The sequence below is a fragment of the Cyprinodon variegatus genome, unplaced genomic scaffold (genome assembly GCF_000732505.1).
Source record: "Cyprinodon variegatus isolate N-32 unplaced genomic scaffold, C_variegatus-1.0 Scaffold501, whole genome shotgun sequence".
In the NCBI taxonomy this organism is placed as follows: domain Eukaryota; kingdom Metazoa; phylum Chordata; class Actinopteri; order Cyprinodontiformes; family Cyprinodontidae; genus Cyprinodon; species Cyprinodon variegatus.
The window spans coordinates 478791-486530 of NW_015150954.1; the positions used below are offsets into that span (position 1 = coordinate 478791).

The 7740-nt window shown below is 35.7% G+C and overlaps 1 pseudogene; it reads left to right on the top strand.

The window, feature by feature from the left end:
- LOC107094686 overlaps window positions 1-3579 on the top strand; it is a 25804-nt pseudogene extending 22225 nt beyond the window's left edge.
- The last annotated feature ends 4161 nt before the right edge of the window (window positions 3580-7740 follow it).

The window sequence follows — 7740 nt, forward strand, 5'->3', positions numbered from 1 at the left end:
ATGTCTATGATTGAATTGTATGTTTTTGGAAGCTGGAATCTGAGTCCACCACCTCTGTTTAAAGTTGTTATGGAAGTCCTGATCATGGATCCTGTTCCATTGCTATAAATTGAAACATTTCTTTTCTTACTCAGGAAGGACCATAAGATGGCTCTGATCCAGATGGGTTCAGTGGAAGAAGCCATCGACTGTCTCATTGCATTCCACAACCACGACCTGGGAGAGAACCACCACCTGCGGGTCTCTTTCTCCAAGTCCTCCATCTGAGCCTCCGTCTCTGCGAGCTGGATCCTCTCCGATGGTGTCCACTACACTCCGATCATTCCAATGCACATCTGCAGAAACCACCGTGAAATCTGCTGTGATGTTAAATTATTTTGTTATTTTTAACCTTTTAGACTACTCACCTTTAGCAAAGGGTAGGAAGAGTCCATAAATATGACACTTCAGAGCTCCTCTGAAGTTCTTTACTGGTTCTCTAAAATCAGAGAATAGTCAGTATTCTGAGTTTGAACTGTTTGATACAAGGTCAGAACTGCCTGTTGTAGTCAGAATTTAATGTCCTTTTTTTGGGGAAGTTAGCATTTTTTCAGCCTCTTTTGCCTTTTGACTTTAGCCCAATGATCAAGGGATCAAAGTCTGCCTTTAAAATGACCATGGGCTCCGACTGAAATGTTAAAAACTTACTTTCTCAGAATGATCACTTTAATCTCTGATTCTTGTTTTCACCTGATAAAGAAATTAAGATTTTTAGGAAGTTTTAGCTCAACCTTCTGACTTTCAGATTTCACTCTGGCATCCGTTAGAGATGTCTGCTTTGACCTTAAAAAGATCCCTGTGCCTTATTCCCACCTAAATACAAAGACAAAACAAAGCCTCTGAATTGACAAAAGCAGGTTTACAGTTAATTAAGGTTTACTGTTGAGATGTATTACAGATATATTCCTGTTTTTTTGTGTATTTTATTGGTGTTGTCAGTGCTTTAAGTTAGTGTTTTCTAATGTTGGTAACTGTAGTACCAAACATGTGAACTGAGTGAGTTTTAGCAGCTTTGCTTTAATGTTAGTCTCGATTTAGTTTTTGTCCTTTTTTTTTTCTCTCTTTTATTTCCAAATATGCAATCATAATATAATCATATATTGTAGCAATATTTTAATCATTCCTTAGCTTTTTATTTTCCTTCTCGTCAGTGATCTCCAGCTGAAGATGAATGTTTTTGGTTTTGTCAGTCGCGTGTCTCTCGGAACGGTTTTTCTTATTTATACATTTGTGATCCACTACAGCTAAAACCAAAAACAGCCCTTTAGATGCAAACTATTCCACCTGCCTCAGGTTTTTCATTTTAAGGACTGAAAAAAAGAAAAAAAAACATAACAAAATGACAATAGTGAGCTGGTTCAGGCTTTCTTGGTGTTTATATTTTCCTGTGAAAACGCTCATGGCTTCAGTGCATTCAGTCCACCGGTGGAGTGCCTTTAACCCAGCGCTGAAGTCAAACATCAGGCATTTCATTTTCCTGATGTTTTACACAAAGTTTGAGCCTGAAGATGCTGATTTTCTTTCTTTTTGTCTTAATATTGGGAATTGACAACATTCCTTGGAAGTTTTACCCATTGTCAAATTAATGGGATATTTTGCTGTTCGACGGAGGTGCTTCGTAGAAATAAGCTGCTGAGTTTACTGGTTGTGATGTCTTCGGTGCACCTTGGAAGAGATCAAACTAAAACGGGTGTGGGGGGGATAAGTTTATCATTAACTGCTGGATGTTTCTATACTCATCCAGTAGGGCTGCAGTTAAGCACAGTTGACTGACTGATTCAGCTTTCCACTCAATCAATTATTAATCATTCTTTATGATCTCTGTCGTCACGTTCTGTCTTTAACCCTAACCCAAATGAAATCCAGTCAACATTATGTTGATTAATCTCTACCAGGCTACATTCCTGTAAATGTCTGTTGCCACATTCCTTCATTAAACCCCCTTAAAAAATTGAAACTCACAAAATATGAATTTTTAATTTTATCTGACTTATTTAAAAAAAAAAAAAAGAAATGTCATTTTATTCATCCTGGCTTTCATGGAGCTGGGGATGCAAATGTTTGGATCCAATCTCTGTACAGGGTTTTACTTTACTCATTTTATTGTCTCTCTGTTGGAGTTGCAGTAAACGGTGGGCTAGGATGAGCATTGCAGCTTTGCTCACCAGACAAATGAAGTTAATATTCTTCTAATCCCCCTGATATCCAAACATTTGCATTTCTGCAGACCCCATTTCCTTTCAAAACTAACCAATTGCTACTAATTTCCTCAGATTTAATTCTCATCTCAAACCTATTTGTCAAGTAGACCTTAAGACCCTGATATCACTGCTGATGTCTTATAGTGGTGTTAAGCTCATCAAGAGCTCCACTGAGGGCCGCTAAGAACGGGACAATAACCAAGCTGCTTAAAAAGAAGCTATACAAGACTGAACCATGTCTCAGTGTCCCCCAATAAAATTTTAATCTTTGCCAACAGTTAATGTATATTTGTCAAGGAAAGTAGTCCCCTGCATTTAATCCATTATTGATTGGGTAACTTAGGGTGTTGAGTTTAGGGTCTTCCTCAAGGACCTCAAGAACACATATGTTTACCACTCCCCCAAAGTAGAAACAACATTTTTTACTATATTATTATTGGTCTTTTTTTTTTATTTTCCCCGTCTGTGGTCTTCGTCTTTTCTTCAGATAAATGGATGTTACACGTTGGTTAAAAAGCTCTCAGATTTTAAGGGGGTTTGTTGAAATACAGATATGCAAAAAAGAAAACGATAAAGAAATCCTCATATAACTTCTTGTAAATTTTATAATGCTATGCATGTTGCATGGATGCATTTTCCCCAATCTGATTTTCCAAAATTCCCAAGATCATTCATCTCCGTAGGTCTGATCAGGCTCCGCTCACCTCGCCATTGAAAGAATTTCAAATAAATGTAATTTTCAGAATCTCTTAAGTGGGCAAAAAAAAAAAATATATTATTTTAATATATTCAAAATATGCCAGAATTGTTTGGTAATCAGTTGAAACAGAATGAGAATCGTGTTCATAATGATTAAAGAGGATACTGTTCCCAAAACGAGCTTTTTGCTCAGATTTTCTACTCCAGTTGATCTGGTTCCATCTATCTAATGAAATTAAAGAGGAATGAAATTCAAGAAATGAGTGTTATTGGCCTTTATGTTAGCTAACGCAAAAAATTTAACATGATTCTTAAAACTGTTTCCCAGAAAACCCCAAAATACTAAAAGTTACTGATCTGTGGTCAAAGGTGTTTTTGTTTAGTTAATATGCAGTGCTGTAATTCCTTTTTAAAATATGTTGTTGTGTAGGCACTTTAATGTGTTGGGTGGATGGGGGTGGATGGGGCGGGTGCTGTGGGCCACAGGTTGATGGCAGGTCAGAATATTTGTTAAAGTAATCTCACCACCTCCTCTAAAAAAAAATAAACAAAAAACAGATGCTGTTTTCTTTTCTTACGTGTGTTGACTGCTTTGTCGACAGTTCTGAACGTTTCTCGCCTCTTGTTGAAACAGACCAATGAAAACACTCCAAATGCTGGACATCAAGTCAATTATTTAGACAAACTGTGAAACCTGTGAAGAAAATTTTCAACTAAAAACGCATCAATCTGTCTGCTTGTACGGTTTCTCCCTTGGTGCACCTGAATGCATCACAAACCTTAAGTTTCCGATGAAGCAAGTGTGTGAGTCCAAAGCGGGACAAACCAAGGGACGGGGATGTCTACTGTACATACATGTTTTATACACAGCTGCCTGAGAGGTGATTGTTAGTTTTATATCCAATGAAACGTGTATATTTTGATTCGAGTGTGCGACCAGTTCTGAGCCTTATATTGTGTCACAAAAAAATAAATAAATCAGTTTGTTTTTTTAAACATAAAACTGTTGTCATTTTTATGAAAGTGTTCAAATGAGACATTGGAAATGTTAATTTCTCCTGAGGTATCAGAGAAAACTAAGATACAATAAGACATGCATCTTATGCTTTTTAAGTTACTTTGTTTTATGTTTTGTGCCTGAATTTAGTTTTAAAATGGATAAACATATAAAGCTGCATCTAACTTGACTACAAACAAGTCAAAATTTGCAATCGGAGGGTAAATATATTAACACTTAAATCCAAATGCTTTTGCAACCATGTTGAGCAGCAATAACGGCTTATGGCCAGTACTTGGTTTATATTAATTTGGTTCTTCCACAGACTTTAGGTCCATAGTCATCAGGGCTGAACGTCCCTCCATCCAGGGCTATTTAAAAAGGTCCAGGGTTAGAAAAAAGACACTTAACATCTCTGCAGACCTCACACATGAACACTAACTGATAAAACCTTCACCCTCAGGTTGGCACTAAAGAGTGACGTTTATACTCCACAAAGACAGGGTCTTCTTTTTGATGAACAGTCAGACGCACAGAACAATACCTTTCATATTTGCATTCATTCCACTTTGTCCTTTTTTTATATATATATAATTCACTCATCAAATGGATAAGAAGATGTTAAAAGTTGTATATTGGGTCAAGAAAAATAAATTGACTTGCCTTTCCTTCAGAAAGGGGCAACCTATCAATCAAAGGAGTTTTCTTGTTTGCTTACAACCACCTCTGTCTGTTGCTACAGTAACGGCAATTAAAATAGAAGAGAGACAGACCATCATAACCGTAAAAATGTAGGTCTCTCCTCGTTTTAGATATCCTGGCACTGGTGGCCTAAAGAGAGGAGGAGAGGGAGAAAGAGATGCAGCAGAGGTCAATGGGCCGCACTTCAAGCCGTGTCTCTGGATTCTCTTATGTGGAGCTCAAAAGTTCTAGCCTGACCTCAAACTTTGTGGGCGGGACTAAGTTCGGAATGGCACCCAGGCTACAAAAGTTCTGCAGATTAAAGAAAACTATAGACCTGGATTTAGCTTTCTTATATAAATAAATCTATGTATATCTGATTTGACATTTCAGCAGCTGCGGAACCGGGCTTTGCCTTTGTGAAACAGATGAACCCAGGATGCACTTCTCACACTAGGCTGAACCTGACTTTATCTATTACCGTAGATTTCTGAATTCAGCTTTTGTAAAATAGGTCAGATTCATATTTCCCAGCATGTCTTCAACACATCACCATGAGGTAAAATATTTAATAACTACAAATAATAAAAAAACTGCTTCATTGTTTTATTTTTTTAAAGCAGTATTCCCTCTTTAATGAAATTCTGTCCCTTTTGGCTCTCCACATATGTTGAGGTTGAAATTATTCTTATTTTATTCTGTTTAGATTTAAACTAGACATAGATATTTGCTTCTTTTTTAGCAGTTCATGTTCTACTGCAGGATTTCTTTATTTACGGCCATTAAAGTCAGAGTAACCCCAAAAGCCACTTATCTTTTTTAGATAAACTAAATAAACTAGGCAATTTGGGGGCTATTTTAAAGTTGTTGTAATGTGCATTCATCATTTTCATGTAAAGTTGTTTTATTTCGCAATATTTGTCTTTCCCTCTCAGGGTTGAACAGTGGTTATTGATTTTTTTCCCCCCTATCAGTTTAAATAGCATGTGTTCTGGGCTCATGACAACCTGTTTAAGGGTGAAAAGTCACTGCTCAGCAATTAATGTTGTTGCTTGGTGACTTTCAGCTAACCTTACTCCTTTTATTCTCATAATGACAATATGATTCATATAAATTAGCTAAAACATAATCATTAAACTTTGGTTTAAAGCAAAAATATTTTTTTTTTTTGCATCTTGTTAATTTTTGGTACACCAATCAAAGAAGTCAGAAACAAAACGGAAATAGAAAGAATGTCCAAAAATATGTAGCAGCAAAAAGTGCGACAGAGTTTACTGTCGCACTTTTTGCTTTTTACTTTTTACTCTTCATTTCCAAAGTGAGAGCAAAGATGCAAACTAACAAGTGGAGATGTGCTTGTTTATCAGCAGAGGGCGCCCAAACCAAATAAACTATAAACTAACTCCTTGCATATTTTTTACTTTTTAAAATAGGGTTAACCTTGAAGTTCATCGTTTGTATATTAACAATTATTTCTAAGTTATTTATAAAGTTATGAAATAACTAGAAAAGTATCTATATTAACTGAAGTTTATGTCTGGTTTTATTTGACCTTATTGATTCAGTGAAAAGAATGAAGAACCCAAGAATCATAAAAAAGCTCTATTAGAGCATGAAATGACTGAATTACCCATAGAAAACTCTTTGCAGAGCTTGACAGAAAATTACAATAAATAAAACAAACAAAAAATAAAATAAAGAAATGACAGAAATTGTTTAAACAAAACGAACTCGTCACCCAATCTCAGAAAGTTTGTGACTCAAGTTACTTTTTACCCATCCCAACCTTTTTGTCCTAAAACTGTACTAACATTAATCTTTATCAGTATTTTGATTAATTTTGGTTCTAGAGTAAAGTAGTGTTCTGTACAACATTTTAATATTTGCTCTTTTTATTCTTTAGCGTAATCACTGGGAATATAAGTTACACAATGTATGCAAAGGTTTTGTTCATTTATTAACTTTTTTTTAACTCAATTCTATATAATTTTGATCAAAGTTTGTTGATGTTTGTATTTACTGCTTTTGAAAACAGAGTAAATATTATGGGTTTAAACGTCTTATAGCATCAGTCCTGTTATTGGCTGAGTCCACAAAACAATCATCTTAATAACCAACATCAGCTATAATTGTGCTTATAATCATCACAAATTTCTTGGCTTAACATAATAATAAAAAAAAATCTCATTCAAAACTCTCCACATTCGGCCCTGTTTTTGCTGTAATTTCCAATACACTCCTGAAAGTGATAGATTCGAGGAAATCTGACAGACTTTTGTACACTAGCCTCAGTGTTTAAAAACTCTTTCATGCATTTATTTTTAGTAAAACTGATCACTGCAAAGTCCAGGAAACAAAGTCCAGTGGATTGTTTTGAATTTATCGACTGCAACAGTGTCTTTATTGGTTTTGCTAAAAACAGCAGCTGATCCAAAACACTGCTGCCCATGTTCTCACTAGAACTAAGGAAGTAGAACACATCAGCCCAGTTCTGCAGTCCTTCCACTGGCTCCCTGTATCTTAGAGAATAGACTTTAAAATCCTTCTATTAGTCTATAAATCACTGAATGGACCTGCACCTCAACACATAACAGATTTGTTGTCAGTGTATAAACCTCCCAGACCAATCAGGTCTTCTAGTTCAGGCCTACTCTGTAAACCCAGAACTAGAACTAAACATGGCAGGATTTAGTTCCTATATGCTCCACTTTTCTGGAACAAACTACCAGAAGACTCTAAAAGTGTTAAAAACCTGAGTTCTGAGTCAAAGTTAAAAACACGAATCTTTAGAGCTTCCTTTGACTGTGGTCCAGCTGTTTTATTTGCTTTTATTTGCCTTCTCTTTAATATTTTAATTTAAACAAAACACTTTATCATTCTTGAACTGAATTGGGATACATGAAAAAAAAACTTGCCTTGCAGAGAGTCTAGAAGGGTTTGGTGTCAATGACTGTAAAGCCTAAATAAAGCTGAAATCATCAACACTCTGCCACCATCCTTGGTGGTGTTGTGTGATTCTGCTGATGCTGTGTTTGGTTTTTTACAATAAGGTGAACAAATTTTACAATGGTCTTCTACTTTCAAAGAACATTGTTCCAGAGATGACCTTTAACATACAAATAA